The sequence below is a fragment of the Citrus sinensis genome, chromosome 6, assembly GCF_022201045.2.
Source record: "Citrus sinensis cultivar Valencia sweet orange chromosome 6, DVS_A1.0, whole genome shotgun sequence".
In the NCBI taxonomy this organism is placed as follows: Eukaryota; Viridiplantae; Streptophyta; class Magnoliopsida; order Sapindales; family Rutaceae; genus Citrus; species Citrus sinensis.
The window spans coordinates 9,664,673-9,681,288 of NC_068561.1; the positions used below are offsets into that span (position 1 = coordinate 9,664,673).

The 16,616-nt window shown below is 32.1% G+C and overlaps 1 long non-coding RNA gene across 2 annotated transcripts; it reads right to left on the reverse strand.

The window, feature by feature from the left end:
* Positions 1 to 3,249: 3,249 nt before the first annotated feature.
* LOC102630516 (uncharacterized) lies at positions 3,250 to 16,288 on the reverse strand. 2 transcript variants are annotated; one of them, XR_001506511.3, is made up of 5 exons: positions 16,120 to 16,288; positions 6,912 to 7,185; positions 5,365 to 5,492; positions 4,512 to 4,572; positions 3,250 to 3,544 (listed from the first exon to the last, which is right to left on the reverse strand). It is a non-coding gene; the product is annotated as an uncharacterized LOC102630516 (long non-coding RNA). The 2 variants fall into 2 exon arrangements; XR_372346.4 differs by lacking the exon at positions 4,512 to 4,572.
* Between the last annotated feature and the right edge of the window lie 328 nt (positions 16,289 to 16,616).

Here is a 16,616-nt window from a genome sequence, read left to right on the forward strand (position 1 = left end):
CCTGCTAGAGTAAACTGTTATCGCTACTTTCAAGGAACTTCTGCAACTATGAGTAAAGATGAGCTTGGAAGAGCCACTTGGATGTTTCTTCACATTCTTACTGTTTAGGTCATTTTATTATCACTGCTTTTGTTTCTTTTTTGTTGGTTCTCCTCTTCTTGCTTTTTTTTATATTTCTTTTTTTGGTTTTATATTTCTTTAGTCGTTTCAGCTACTTCAACTTGATTATTTTGTTCTCAACATCTAGAAAATCCAACAAGGCAACAAAATGATAGTGAAAAGTATTATATTTAATAAAGCAAAAAGAAGTGTCCTAGCATTAAACTTTATGGAAATTTATCAATGGCCTACTATCTGTTTTTTTTTTCATTTTACTTGTTATTTAGATATGGACATTGGAAGAAAATATTTTTCGTCATGTGGCAAAGGAAATCAAGGTTCATGTTCATTGTGACATATTTGTTTTTGTTAATGATGTTGATTCGAAGGTATAATCAAAGAAAAATGATTCATACAATTACATTCCAAAACCATAGCACTTGATTATAATACTTAAATAGCATTATAGGTAATAGTAATATACAATGTGTGAATCAACTAAGAATAGATAGAAAAACATTTGGCCTACTGTGTGAGACACTTTAATTGAATGGGGGATTAAATGCTAATGGTTCAATGATGATTAAAGAGCAAGTTTTCATGTTCCTTCAAGAATCGCACAATTGGCAATAGATTTTTCAGATCTGGCAAGACCATTAATAGATACTTTAACTCAGTGTTAAAAAAAGTGTTACGACTACACGATATTTTATCAAGGGCACTAGAACTTGTACTAGAGAATTGCACTAATGAGAGATGGAAGTGCTTTAAGGTATATTGTCAATTATTTTTATTTGACCATAGCAGGTGATAGTCTAATGTTAATAATTTTTCATTTGTTTTATGGATGTAGAATTGCTTGGGGGTATTGGATGGAACTTATATTAATGTTCGTGTGCCAGAAAATAATAAGCGAAGATATTGAACAAGAAAAGGTGAGATTGCTACGAAAGTTTTAGGGGCATGTTTATGAGATATGCGCTTCATTTTTGTGATTCCTAGATAGAAAGGTTTTGCATCTGACTCAAGAATACTTCTTGATGCATTAAATAAGTCGATTGGTCCAAACGTTTTTGTGGGTATCAAATTATATATTCAAACTAAAATTTATATTGATGCTTATATGAAATAAATAGGTTACTACTATCTTGTGGATTCCAGATACACAAATACTGAAGGATTCCTTGCACCAAAATGGGGGAACAAGATATCAAAATGGAGAGATAGGTTCACTTCTCAAAATAAAGAGAATAACATGAAATACTCCTTAGCAAGATATGTAATTAAGCGGTGTTTTGGATTGCTTAAAATGCAAAAGGCCATTCTTCAAAGTCCTTTATTTTATCCAATTAAAGCTCAATATCACATTATTTTTTGCATGTTGTTTACTATATAATCTAAGAAATGTTTGTAGATCCAATGGCGCATGAATTACTTGACATATCTAATAATAAAATACAAGATAATGATAATATAAGTAACCTTGAAGCTTTAGACCAATATATGAGTTGGAGGAATAATTTAGCTACTGAAGAGTATCAATACCATCACATGAATTGTAAATGCATGAATGTGATGTACAAAAAAATCCACGGTTCCTGATGGAATAGGTAACAAAGTAACTTTTCCACCCACTGCCACTAAATCAACACCCCCCCCCCCCAAGTCAATATAGATGTCATTAGTAATTTATTGAGTGTTAGTTATGTGAACTTAACTTGGTTTTATATTTCAATTACTTAGTTTAAAAATTATTATGATATTAATTTTGTAGGCATAGAGATTGGTGTTCAAGTCATACTATTAGAAATAAGACAGGCTCAAGGTGACCATAAATAAAAGATGAAAAAGAAATAATTTTAACATTCTAGACGCAGTAGTTGCAAATGGTAGTTGAGCTAATAAATAGTATCTTCAAATCCAAAAGTTATAAACATATTGAAAATGAATTAAAAGCCTACCACCATGGGGTGATTTGTAGGCTTACCCACATGTTTACTCTAAGATTAAGGATATTGAAGAAAAGTTAAGGAATGTTGTTTGATATATTGAACACTAGTGAGCGATGTGAGAAAATGGAGGTTCAAAGTTAGTATTTTGAATTTAAAATAAGGAAAATAATTTTCTTTTAATGTTATTACTTATATTTGCATGATTGCATGGTTTATATAATTTGTTCCTTACAAATATAATAGAGTTGATTTATTAAATATCTTATCTTAATATTGTATTCCCATAAAAAAAGCAAACAATTAATGTTCAAATTCAGCAGAGACTCTAATTGCTATGCCTAATGTAACACTATCATCCTAAAATGACTTTTGAACTAATCTTATATGTTTTAACTATTTATTTATGTTGTGATGTTATTTAAAGGTCATTTGATTGAATTATTTGCTTCGATCTTTATTAAAAAGGTTATATATCTAGAAAATACTAAAAAAAATAAATGTTATGCTATTGAAAAATTATGGTCATAAGCTTCAATCTTGATGAAGAATGATGTTTTTTTTAACATTTATACTAAATCAAATAATGCTAAATTTTTAAAATTTAAGTCTTCTATATTTATCATTTTTCTAAGTACTAATAAATATTATTTTCTAAGTATATAATTTAAGTTAATCACAAAAAAAATTAATATAGCACCAAATATTGTATAGTATTAGTATAATACAGTGATAACACTACAAGAAAATTGACAATAGATGACGGAAAAAAACTATCATAAGGGGAGGTGGATGATAATAAAATTATCCGTCATCTATGTACCTATCACTCTTTTATGATAAAAAAAATGTCATTAAATTATAATAGTGTTTAGATGTCATATGTCTATCATGACAAAAATGAATATTTTAATTAATTTTTTTTGGCGGGAAAATTGAATTTTTATTTGAAATTTTGACGAAAAAATTAATTTTCATGCGTCAATTCTTATCCAGTTAATTTCAGTGGATAAATTATTTTGTTTATGACGGAATCTATAGTTGAGGTTTTCTGTCATAAATTATTTTGTTTGTAACATAATTTATAATTAATATTTTCTATCGCATGATTTAAATTTATATTGAAATTATGAATTATTTCATTTAAATTTATACATTCTTGTATTTGAAATTCAACCACAAATTCAATATGAACCAAAAATTAAATTATACATTCTATTAAGTCCAAAAACACTTTATATTAATAACATCATCCAACAATAATATCCAACAATAATTCCAGCAATAACATGACCCAACAGTTAATATCCAACCAAAGTAATTCAAAAGACAAATTCCAGCAACCAAGAGCAAATGTTTCAAATTTTACAAGCTAAGAAGCCATCAAATCTTGTAGTGCAGGACTCCTCCCATATTCTCAGTAAAATTCCAATAGATAAACTCCCATTGTCAACAAATACCCAGCAAAACTCCTAAGTCCAGCAGTTTCTTTCAACCTGCATGTGGAAAACCAATTGAATATACCAGCACTATCATTATAAATCATTAACTACTATAGTAAAACTCTCAAATTTTGGATGCAACAGAATCATTTACAAATTCAAACTCAATCTGCATGCGCAACAGAAATGAATCTAGCCAATACTATCATTATAAAGAGTTATCTATTAAAGTAAAACTCCAACTTTCAGATGCAACATAAATTAATTCCTTGTTGCAATAAAACATGGAACTAAAAGGGTATATATAAAAGCTGGTTAACTTTCCTACAAGTACGAAAATAAGGAAGAAGCTTTGCTTTGAATAAAAAGTAAGGAAAAAATGAGGAATGAATTCTTATGCTGAGAAAATGGTTACTATGTTGGGTCAACGAGACATGGGAAATTTGGGCTACAATTCCTATGTTACAATGTTTCTCCATCTCATAAATTGGTGCTGCAGAAATAAAGTATCAGATTTAGTTAAAAAGTAGCATTATTTCAAACTTGAAATCCAACAAGGATGCAATATTATAGTTTTTTCTTCTCCATATTTTCTCTCGCGGAGATTCTTGGAAAACTTGAGAAAAATCCAAGTTGTTCAAAGAACATGTAACAAATTAGTAATCAAAACACCCATCAATAAAGATGTTTCATAAGATCTGAGACATATATGTTTGTTGATCAATGTCATTCATAGCCAAAAACAAGTATTTATCAAAAATCCAATCCCATAAATTCCCAACAAATAGTTTCCCCCAATAAACACTTATTTTGAAGTCAAAACCACATCATGTTAAAACAAATTCTTATCAAATAAATAGTGCTTTTTTACGATAATAACAGTAAACCAATGAGATAATTGAAAAAATTAAATTAAATAAGTGACCCCTAAGCAACTCATTAGGTACTTATCCTGAAGCATTATTATGTAGACCAATATCTATTACAAATATCTCAGTAATGACTTGATAAAAAGTGTTACCAAATGATATGGATTTAATAAAATATAATCATCTTCTTGGCTCGGCTCTCCCTGTTTTCCACTGTTATTGTCCATGAAAAATGAATATTTAAGTTAAAATGCAACAAAATGACCAACTCCAAGATTAAGTAATCACAAAATTGAAATAACCAATGGATCTAAAGCCAAAAGAGCCATATAAATTACAACTGTTCTCTAATAAAACAAGGCAAGGGAACAAATACGTCAGCTTTTATGTTTGCATGCATGTGAAATGTAGTGACTAGTGAGAATAGTTAAAAGGGAGAGCAAGAGCAAGTTTTAAGAGAGATTTAATGAAGTCAACTCTTTCACGCAATAAGAAATCGGTGAATCACATAAATTAATATATTTTTCTTAATTTGAAAAGACCAAGCAAGCAAGCTTTACATGATAGTGGAAAATTGCTTTTCCAGGATTGCATCACTGCACTTGCAAAACCACAGTGGGATTTACAAGGACATATGAAATGGTAATCTCAACAAATATAGAATGATTTAACACAGTATATTAAGGCAATTTTACAATTATTGTTCCGTGAAAACATAAAATCAAAAGAAAACTTATTATGCCACGATAGAAATGACTTCAAGAGAATGAAGAATTGGAAATAACTATTTCAGACCATTTATTGTAACAAGAGAATTTCACACAAACTTCCTAGAATTGGCAACCAAATTTATTTTCAGTCTTTAATACATATTTGGTGCATAAAAAATCAGTTACCCTCTTTAGATAATAATTCACCTCTCAAGATAAACTAAGTAAACACATGATAACCAAAATGATGCATTGCCTCAAATATGACCATGATAAATTGGTTTAACTCACTCACCTGGACATAATGCACACCACCTATTTTTGTTGGATTGCTAACTAATTCAATGATGGAATTGCCATTTGATTTTCTAAAGTCTCGAAACCTAAAAGAGTTATTTGTTGAATCCAGAAATTTCCAAGTCCCTGCACACATCCAAATATGCCACTAGTCAAATATATGTTGCAGTACAATATTGTGCTTAGACGTTCTCAAACGTCATAATTTTATCAATGCTTTTCACAAATTATATTTGTATTTCTTCAATAAAATAAAAATGAGTAAGAATGCAAAGCCAAACAATTATTAACAGGCTCATCTGAGTGTATATCCTCCGACATCTGACAAAAATAGGCAACCTTACTCTAGCAAGTGAAAAATTTAGAAACTTGGATAGAATGCATATACAACTTATTTATTATATAACATCACCATGGTTTAAAACAATTTATTCAAAAAGATAACTTACAAACCTCAGTATGTTCCTATTATGTTCCATTTAAAATGTGGACCCAATTCATTTTCATCTTTTCTAACAAATAACCATTGCAAAAAAGAAATATTAATAATAGACAAAAGAATAAGCTTATTTCAATTACATTTTCTGTAATGTTAAGGCAAATCTAATCCATGAAAAATAACAACTTTACCCACTTCCTTGAAACATTAAAATGTAATGCTAAAAAATCACATAGTACACTTATATCTTGAGAAGATAACAGGTTACAAAAGAAACCATATCAGCCCTAGACAATTTAAATGGTGATTTGAAAAGACACTTTCCTCACCTATCGTAAAGCTTTAAGTAGACTACTTATTACTATATTACCATAAATTGTACCACAACTCAGTCAATAACTTTATCAATTAATTAAGCCAAAATGATTGATATAGTTGATGATAGGATTGCATTGTAGAAATATTATATTATATTTTGTTTATTTATTTCCTCTAAAAAACAAGTGACTCAAACAAAGTAACACAAAACCACATACACATCCGATGAGGGAATAATGGAAACTTCAGGCTATTATTGTAAGTTTCACCTCCCAATGCGTTTAATTTTATCCTATGTTAACGTCAAAGGGCATTGACTAAATCTGGACCCCTGAATGCAAGTGAGCTTGAAAACTAGTTTTATGAACCAAAAGATCCTGCAACTATAGACCATACTTTAACACAAACTAACAGTAGAATTTGCAACAAAGGATTTCTTTCAGTTGTCATAATAAACTAACTTCTCTTCAATTTTTTTTCCCATTCTTCCCTCCCCATTAAACTACTAGACACCACATTTCCCACTCCCATTTTACAACATCTGTCTTCAGAATGCATTCAAACGCAGAGAAATATAACTCTTGAAGCAATTATCAAAACCCATCAAAATAATGTCAAGCAGAAAAACTGAAGTATCATTGCACCGTGGCTTCCACTAAAAGCACAAATTCACTACAAAAGAGTAATTTGACCATACAAACACCAAATTTAACCAAACTAATTTGCATCATCACAACCCAATTCACAGTCAAATTAAATTTAAGTAACAAAAAAAAACTAAAAAGTACCAGCCTCATTGCCCTAGGTCCATGCCCGTGCTCGCTCCCTCAACGATCTGAGACCTTCCACAGGCTTTAAAACCAAGAAATCAAACCATAATCCTAAAATAAAATGAAATCATAACCCTAATTTCCTTCTCCTCTAGAGGAGCAACAAAAAACCCAATTGCGTCGCGTCGTGCCATCACCATTCATGTTTGTGGTGGCTAGCTCGAATTGGATCAATGGATCTATGATTTGGGTGTTGATTTGTGGTGGTGGTGACCAGTTGTGTTTGGAAAACCTGTTGGGAAAATATGCTCTTTAAAAGCATATGTGTTTATTTAATTGTAATAAACAATTTTTCTGATTAATAAAATAAATGAGGTATTTTATTCAAATATCTTAATTGCATTAATATTTGTATTAAAGTCCATTTAATCATATTATATGTATTTATGTGATCACCATGTGGATTCACAGAAGACATAAATACAAGTTATCTTATGATTAAATAAATTTAGTTCGCAGTTGATAAATAAAGTTGGGCACTTTATTTAGGTATAGACTGTAATAAATTCATTGAATGATTTGTCTTAATCATGTATGAATTTATTGATGTAGTACGACTACATTGAACAGGATCACATATGAGATTTAATTAACTTTGTAATAACTGTCAGACTTATTAAATCTCATAGGTATTGATTTTACTGTAATCTTAATCTTGAGTTAATTATGATTTCATGATTGTAATTGTTATTCCATTTGAGTTACCAACGGGCACGACACATACTTGTGGTCAAGATTACCCGGTATCTTGGTGGGAGCAATTATGAGTATTGGAGTTATGGATTAACAATATAGAATTTGTACAACACATCTCTTGATAGGTTTTCGGAACTTGATCATAGAATTCTCTGGCCAGAGTGTGTCAACATATTTAGTATGTTGAAAATGATCATTAGAGAAAACCAGTAAGGATCAAGGAATAAGATGTTATTAAATTGATTGGACAGTTGAGATATCAATTTAATTAACGATGTGGTACAAAGGATTGTGCAGTAAAGAAATCAATGTGGCTTGGGGCGAATTATTATTCGAGCATACAATTATGGAAGTCAGTTCCAATCTTTTAGTGGAGTAGATTTGGAATTAAATAATTGGGCTAGTTTAATTACAGGCCTAATTATTGTAGCCACTATTGTATGTTCCCAAATGATCCCCGGGTTAGCTCATTTAATTGACTGCACCACTACTGGACTAATAAGTAAGATAACTAGCTATTTGGGTCAAAAGCCTAAATATATCATTTAGTGGGAGGCTCCATTTAATTAGCTTTTGTATAAGGGGCCTTATGTTATTTTACAAGGTGGGTCCCCTATTGAAAAAGAAAATAACGTGAGTTTTATTTATGGCATTTTTTGGAGCCTAGGGTTTTCACTAAAGGGAGATATATAAGGCTTATTTTCTCTAAAGAAAAAAAGGTGAAGCCACTTTATACAGATCAGAGAATAAGATTTTTCTCTCCATTGTTGAGAGAAAAATTTTCTCGTGCTAGTTGCTTTGGTAGTGATAAAGGCGCCCACACGTCAAGTGCAGATCGAACCTGAGTCATAACCTGGAAGATCATTGGTGACAGTTCGTGATCTAGCAAGCGTGGTGGTGACGGATCGTGATCTAACAGGAGTGGTGGTGGCGGATCGTGATCTAGGAGCCTAAATCATTTCAACGGAAAAAGCCAAATCGGATTTTCAAGGTACGATTTCTGGATTACGTATTCTTATATATTATATGAGAGCGATCTTCAAAAGGTTTAATAAAAATTTAAAAACCTAATTTTTCCCCAACAATTGGTATCAGAGCCATCTCATATTAATATATAAAGAATTTCGTATGAAATCATTCTTGAAATTTATGTATTAGAGTGGCACAATTTATTCAGATATATATTAATTGTTTAATATATGAATAAAGCATGTTTTGATTTGTCTTAATTCATGGTTAGATTTTCCGTTGTATTTTTCGTTTGGATCTGTAACAAGAGGGGTGGCTTTTTATCACCATAATTCCCTCTTGATTTATTTTACTGTAATTGAAATTTTGTAAGCCAAAATTTGCGTTGAAAATTTGTAAATCACCGAAGCATCATCACTGGAAAACGAGCGCAAACAATGGAGGACGGAAATTTCAGCAACGGCCAGCAGCACACGCTGCTGCGCGAGCAGCGCGCGGCCCGCATGGGCAGCAGCGCGCGCTGCACGCCCAGCAGTTGCCGCGTGCGCGCTGCAAGCCCGCAAAGCACGCTGTGACCAGCAACTGCAGCGTGCAACCAGCAGCGTGAGCAAGGGCTTCCAGTTGCACGCGCGGGTTTGATGCGTTTCCGGCGAGGCGGCAGCGGTTGGAGATGTGTCGGAGATCGGCGGCTGTCCGGTGTGAAACAGTGAACAGTGGCTGGAGGTTTTTGGAGATGGCGGCTGGGGAAGAAAGAAAGAAAAATATGGATTTAGGGTTTCATGGTTTTTATCATGGAGGTCCCTATGGTTCCATAAGTTTTCACTTGGGCAGAAAATTTTAATTTTTTGCATTTAAGTTTAAAAACAGTTTTGGGCTTAATGAATCCTAGTTTTAGGCCCAATTTTAATTGGGCTTAATGGATTAAAATGCATAGATAAAATTGAATACATTAAATTTATTTTTGGTCTAAAAGTTTTATTTTAATAAAAAAAAAATTTTTTATTTTCTTTCAAAAGTAAAATTGGACCAATTATAAATTTAAAAGTCCAATTTCCCCTAGTCCATTAACAAAGACAAGATTATGGAAGATGGACATTGACAAGAAGCCCAATGAAGATTAGGCTTAGGTTAATGTATTTTTCATTATTAGGAAAGCCATGAATTAAGATTATTTAATTATTTTTCTATATGTTATGTTTTGGATGATAATATGCCATGATAACATGTCATATAGAATAGGAAGTGCCACTCTATGCATAATGATACATGTCATTCATTAATAATGAATTTCATTATATTGTTTGAAATTTGCATATGCTTAATAATATTTGATATCATCTAGATAATATTATAGGAAGCATGCAATTAACAATATGTATGTTTTAAAAAAAAAAAAAAAAACCAATTTTAAAATATTGAGTGGGAGAGGGAAAATTCAAGATAATTTTCCCACGGGCTCCATTGTTAGTTCAATAATAAAATTATATATATACCTCGACTTCATGATACAGTGATGCTCCCTTCGGAGGGTATATATATTAGATATTTTATTTGATGAACTTCTTCAAAGATAAAATTGAAATATTTTTTAATCGATTGTTCACCCCAACGGTGACTATTGATATGAAAAATACGTAGATTGAAACAATGGTTATACACTCAACTAAAGTTTGTTATTAACCTTCCCAACGAAGCTCTGTTAATAAATTTAGGCCTAAAGGGATAACGATAATTATTTATCATGTCTCTACATGAAAGTAAATAATCTAATGGATAATTGGGTCTAGTAAGTGTAGACATGACTTCCCCAACGGATAGCTTGTCAAAGCGGTACTAGATTGTCGTTACAATAAATTAAAATGCATTTATGGTTTTTTGCATTTTTGTCATTTATTGTGAATATTGTTTCAAAGTATTTATGCATGTCTATTTTGTTTTTTTTTCAGAAAATGTCTTCCATCAACCCATTATTAATTATCCTTGTTAAAAATGAACTCACTAGCGAAAATTATTTAGATTGGAAACGCAATCTATTTAATATTCTCACTGCTAAGGGAAGCAAATATGTTTTGACTCAGCCTTGCCCTCCTGAACCATCGTTATACGATTATAGAAATCAGAGGGAGCCTTATGAGAAATGGTGCGAAGCTAACAAAATGGCTAAGCGCTATATATTGGCTTCGATTTCTGTGGAACTGCATAAGAAACATCGGAGCATGGAAACAGCCACTAAAATAATGGCTAGTCTTCATCAGATGTTTGGGCAAAATACCCATTTTGCCAGAGAAGCAGCATTGAAATGTATTATGGATACTAAGATGGAAGAGGGCACAAAAGTTCGTGATCATGTCCTCAAAATGATGGACTATTTGAATGAGGTAGAGATTCATGGTGTTCAAATCAATGATAAATCAAAGATTAACATGGTGATTGAATCTTTACCTGATACATTCAAAGAGTTTAAGGTCAGTTATATCTTAAACAATAAAGATATGACCTTAATTGAATTAATGCACGAACTACATGCTATAGAAGAATTTTATCATAGCAGAAAACTTCCTGAAAAAGGATTCTCTTTAAAGCTTAAGTCGAAAGACAAGAATGAGCAAGCAAGAGTTGGGATCGGCAAACTGTCCACTAAAAGAAGTGGCAAGCCAAAAGGCAAGTGTTACAAATGTGGACAGAAGGGTCACTGGAAGAAAGATTGTCCTAAGATTATTAAAATCAGGTATAGGAAATCTTTAAGCTTCCTAATTAGTTCAGATTTCTATTGCATCATACAATAATGAATTCTGAGATAACTAATCTTATTTGTAATTCATTTATTTGGTTTTCAGGAAACCAAGAGATTAAGTGAAGAAAACATCAAACATCAGTTGAGGACATGCTAGTTTATATCAATTGAAAGACTAGATCAATTTTACAAGACTTTAGTTTTGATATTTGTCTTTATATTAGAGGAATTTAATTTCGGTGGCTTGTTTTAATAAACAGGAGTACACTGTTATTTTTTGGATCCTCTATTTATTATTTATTTTGGTTATTTATAAAGACAATTTATATCATAGAAGTCCATTGATCTATTCAAAGTAAGATATAATGATAAAAAGTATATGCATTTATCTAAGAAAAGAAATGTTTCTTCTAACCAAAAATCACCTCTGATATTTATGCCTAAGTCATATAAACTATAATAAGATTTTAAGAAAATGATTAATGATAGACTTGTTGGCCTATTAAGATTGATCATTGTAACTCTATAAATCTTATTTAGAAAAGTAATATGATAAGGATGCTCTTTTTGAGCTAAAAGCATAACATTGTATTTGATGATTTAGCGCATACAAATGTATACGGACAAATCAGTTTACATGTTATAAGAGGTTATGAGTATTCTATCAATCTTGTTGATGAATATTCATTTTATTTATGTTTGTCTAAGTGCGTCATGATTCCATTGCTTTTGAAATTCAAAAGAGTACGTGGATAAGACATAAGCAATTAGACAGGAACATAAAAGAACTTCGATATGATCGAAACAAAGAATATCTCTATGGAGAATTCAAGCACTATTTGGTTGTCAATGAACACTATGATACAAATAGTGTAATTAAATGGAGAAACAAGATTCTTTTGGATAAGACAAGATATATACTAAGTGGTTTATCATTTACCTTTTTGATTCCAGATACTAGTATTTGAAACTACAAAGTTTATTGAACTTAGTTTCATCTATCTCGGTGTCTATTACTCCAAGATATTATGAAAAAGTCACAAACATAGTTTGAGACACATTCGTATTTGGAGTTTACTAGAATCAGAGATAGAGAAGATGGATTCGTGTTCAGAAGCTTGCATGTTTTAGGTATCTTAAAGGAATAAGGGAAAGTCTGAATTATAGTCCTCAAGATAGGAATGTATTTATAGAAATATTCTTTACTTTCTTTGAGGAAGACTATATAATGACTTATAACCTAAGAGTAAGGTAAAACTAGAGAAATAAGAGAGAGATCAGGTTGATGCTCAGCTTTCAACACCTGTTATAGAACAGGAAGAACAGCAACAACCAGCTGATCAGCACAGGATTATCCTTGAACAACCATCACTTTTAGAACCTCGTCGTAGTGGGAGGGTAACTAGGTTACCTGCAAGATACATGTTTTTGGGAGAAACCTATAAGGCTACCTCAGATGAACATGTATAAGATCCCACTAGTTACAACGAAGCTCTAATAGATAGAGATGATGAATTTTGAAAAAGGCCATGAATCAAGAAATGGAATCTATGTATTCCAATAAAGTCTGGGAACTTGTAGAGGCACCAAATGGGGTAAAACCTATAGGGTGCAAGTGGATCTACAAGAGAAAAAGAGGAGAAGAAGGAAGGGTGGAAACATTTAAAGCAAGATTAGTAGCCGAAGGGTTTACTCAGAAAGAAGGAATCAATTATGAGGAAACCTTTTCTCCGGTTGCTATGCTTAAATCCATCAGGATTCTGCTCTCCATTGCTGCAGTGCTAGATTATGAAATTTGGCAAATGGATGTCAAGACTGCCTTTCTTAACAGGCATCTTGAAGAAAACATCTACATGCAGCAACCAGATGGATTTATACAAAAAAGGCCAAGAACACATGGTATGTAAGTTGCAGAGATCTATTTATGGATTGAAGCAAGCATCCCAGTCATGGAACATCAGATTTGATCAAGCGATTAAATCACTTGGATTCATTCAGAACATTGATGAACCATGTGTGTACAAGAAAATTCAGGGAAAATTTGTAGCTTTCCTAGTTCTTTGTGTAGACAATATTCTCCTGATTGGAAACGATATAGGAGTATTGACTACAATAAAGATTTGGTTAGCAAAACAATTTGATATGAAAGACCTGGGAGAGACAAGTTATATTCTTGGTATCAAGTTACTATGAGACCGGAAGAATAAAACTTTAGCCTTGTCTCAAGCGGTCTATATCGATAAGATATTGGCTAGATTTAGTATGGAAAATTCCAAGACTGGTTTATTACCATTCAGACATGGAATTACATTCTCTAAGGATCAATCACCTAAAACATCTGAAGAGATAGAGAGAATGAGACGAGTTCCCTATGCAGAAGCTGTGGGAAGTCTCATGAATGCCATGCTTTGCACTAGGCCAGACATCTGTTTTGCGGTAGGGATGGTTAGTAGATATCAATCTAATCCTGGACCTGAACACTGGACTGCGGTCAAGCATATAATGAAGTATCTGAAAAGAACTTAAAATTATATGCTTGTGTATTCTGGTGATGAACTTATTCTAGTGGGTTATACTAATTCTGATTTTTTGTCAGATAAGGATTTTAGAAAATCAACTTCCGGCTATGTGTTTACATTGGGAAGTGGAGCTACTAGTTGGATGAGTGTGAAACAATCTTGTATCACAGACTCAACAACTAAAGCTGAATATGTGGCTACATCTGAAGCTGCAAAAGAAGCTATATGGCTCTGCAAGTTCCTACGAAATCTTGAGGTGGTACCTGTTGTAACTGCACCCCTTAAACTATTTTGTGATAATGGTGGTGCGGTAGCTCAATCTAAGGAACCAAGGAACCACAAGAAACAAAACATATTGAAAGGAAGTATCATCTTATAAGGGAATAGTGTAGAAAGGTTATATGACAGTACCCCAAATGGCATTAGATGCTAAATGGCAGATCTTATTACAATGGCCATTAGTGGGAAACCTTTATAACCTGCACTTAGAGCCCTAGAGCATGTGCAATATTGAAAGGAAGTATCATCTTATAAGGGAATAGTGTAGAAAGGTTATATGACAGTACCCCAAATGGCATTAGATGCTAAATGGCAGATCTTATTACAATGGCCATTAGTGGGAAACCTTTATAACCTGCACTTAGAGCCCTAGAGCATGTGCAATATGCCAGATATGCTTTGAGAGCTAGTGGGAGATTGTTGGGAAAATATGCTCTTTAAAAGCATATGTGTTTATTTAATTGTAATAAACAATTTTTCTGATTAATAAAATAAATGAGGTATTTTATTCAAATATCTTAATTGCATTAATATTTGTATTAAAGTCCATTTAATCATATTATATGTATTTATGTGATCACCATGTGGATTCACAGAAGACATAAATACAAGTTATCTTATGATTAAATAAATTTAGTTCGCAGTTGATAAATAAAGTTGGGCACTTTATTTATGTATAGACTGTAATAAATTCATTGAATGATTTGTCTTAATCATGTATGAATTTATTGATGTAGTACGACTACATTGAACAGGATCACATATGAGATTTAATTAACTTTGTAATAACTGTCAGACTTATTAAATCTCATAGGTATTGATTTTACTGTAATCTTAATCTTGAGTTAATTATGATTTCATGATTGTAATTGTTATTCCATTTGAGTTACCAACGGGCACGACACATACTTGTGGTCAAGATTACCCGGTATCTTGGTGGGAGCAATTATGAGTATTGGAGTTATGGATTAACAATATAGAATTTGTACAACACATCTCTTGATAGGTTTTCGGTACTTGATCATAGAATTCTCTGGCCAGAGTGTGTCAACATATTTAGTATGTTGAAAATGATCATTAGAGAAAACCAGTAAGGATCAAGGAATAAGATGTTATTAAATTGATTGGACAGTTGAGATATCAATTTAATTAACGATGTGGTACAAAGGATTGTGCAGTAAAGAAATCAATGTGGCTTGGGGCGAATTATTATTCGAGCATACAATTATGGAAGTCAGTTCCAATCTTTTAGTGGAGTAGATTTGGAATTAAATAATTGGGCTAGTTTAATTACAGGCCTAATTATTGTAGCCACTATTGTATGTTCCCAAATGATCCCCGGGTTAGCTCATTTAATTGACTGCACCACTACTGGACTAATAAGTAAGATAACTAGCTATTTGGGTCAAAAGCCTAAATATATCATTTAGTGGGAGGCTCCATTTAATTAGCTTTTGTATAAGGGGCCTTATGTTATTTTACAAGGTGGGTCCCCTATTGAAAAAGAAAATAACGTGAGTTTTATTTATGGCATTTTTTGGAGCCTAGGGTTTTCACTAAAGGGAGATATATAAGGCTTATTTTCTCTAAAGAAAAAAAGGTGAAGCCACTTTATACAGATCAGAGAATAAGATTTTTCTCTCCATTGTTGAGAGAAAAATTTTCTCGTGCTAGTTGCTTTGGTAGTGATAAAGGCGCCCACACGTCAAGTGCAGATCGAACCTGAGTCATAACCTGGAAGATCATTGGTGACAGTTCGTGATCTAGCAAGCGTGGTGGTGACGGATCGTGATCTAACAGGAGTGGTGGTGGCGGATCGTGATCTAGGAGCCTAAATCATTTCAACGGAAAAAGCCAAATCGGATTTTCAAGGTACGATTTCTGGATTACGTATTCTTATATATTATATGAGAGCGATCTTCAAAAGGTTTAATAAAAATTTAAAAACCTAATTTTTCCCCAACAAAACCAAGGGTAGGGAACAGTCAGCCGGCTATGGGTTTTGATAGTGGTAGCGGCTGATTGATTGGGAGTGACAATGACTATTTAGGATAGGGTCTGAATGCTGTGTGTGAGAGGGAGAGTGACGATGAGTAGAGAGTGTTGATTATGAGTTTAGCACTTAGAAAATTTTGTTTTTGTTTACATTTACTTTAAACACAGCGTTTTGTTTTATATTTAAAAAAATCATTTCATAATCTAAATGTTACATTTTGGATTTTTAAAAAATAAAATATTACTTTTATATTTAGTCAAACATGGTCAATATCAATTTTTTATCACAACATTTGTGACCGAGTTAATTTCTATCGCATGCGTATCATTGAATATTGATAGATAATTATTCTATCACAAGTATCATTAATAGTTTGATAAATTAAAATTTTATCACGACTCTATCATACTTATATAATAAAATGATTTATGTCATAAAGTGGTCATTATCTATTGTCAGTTTTCTTGTAG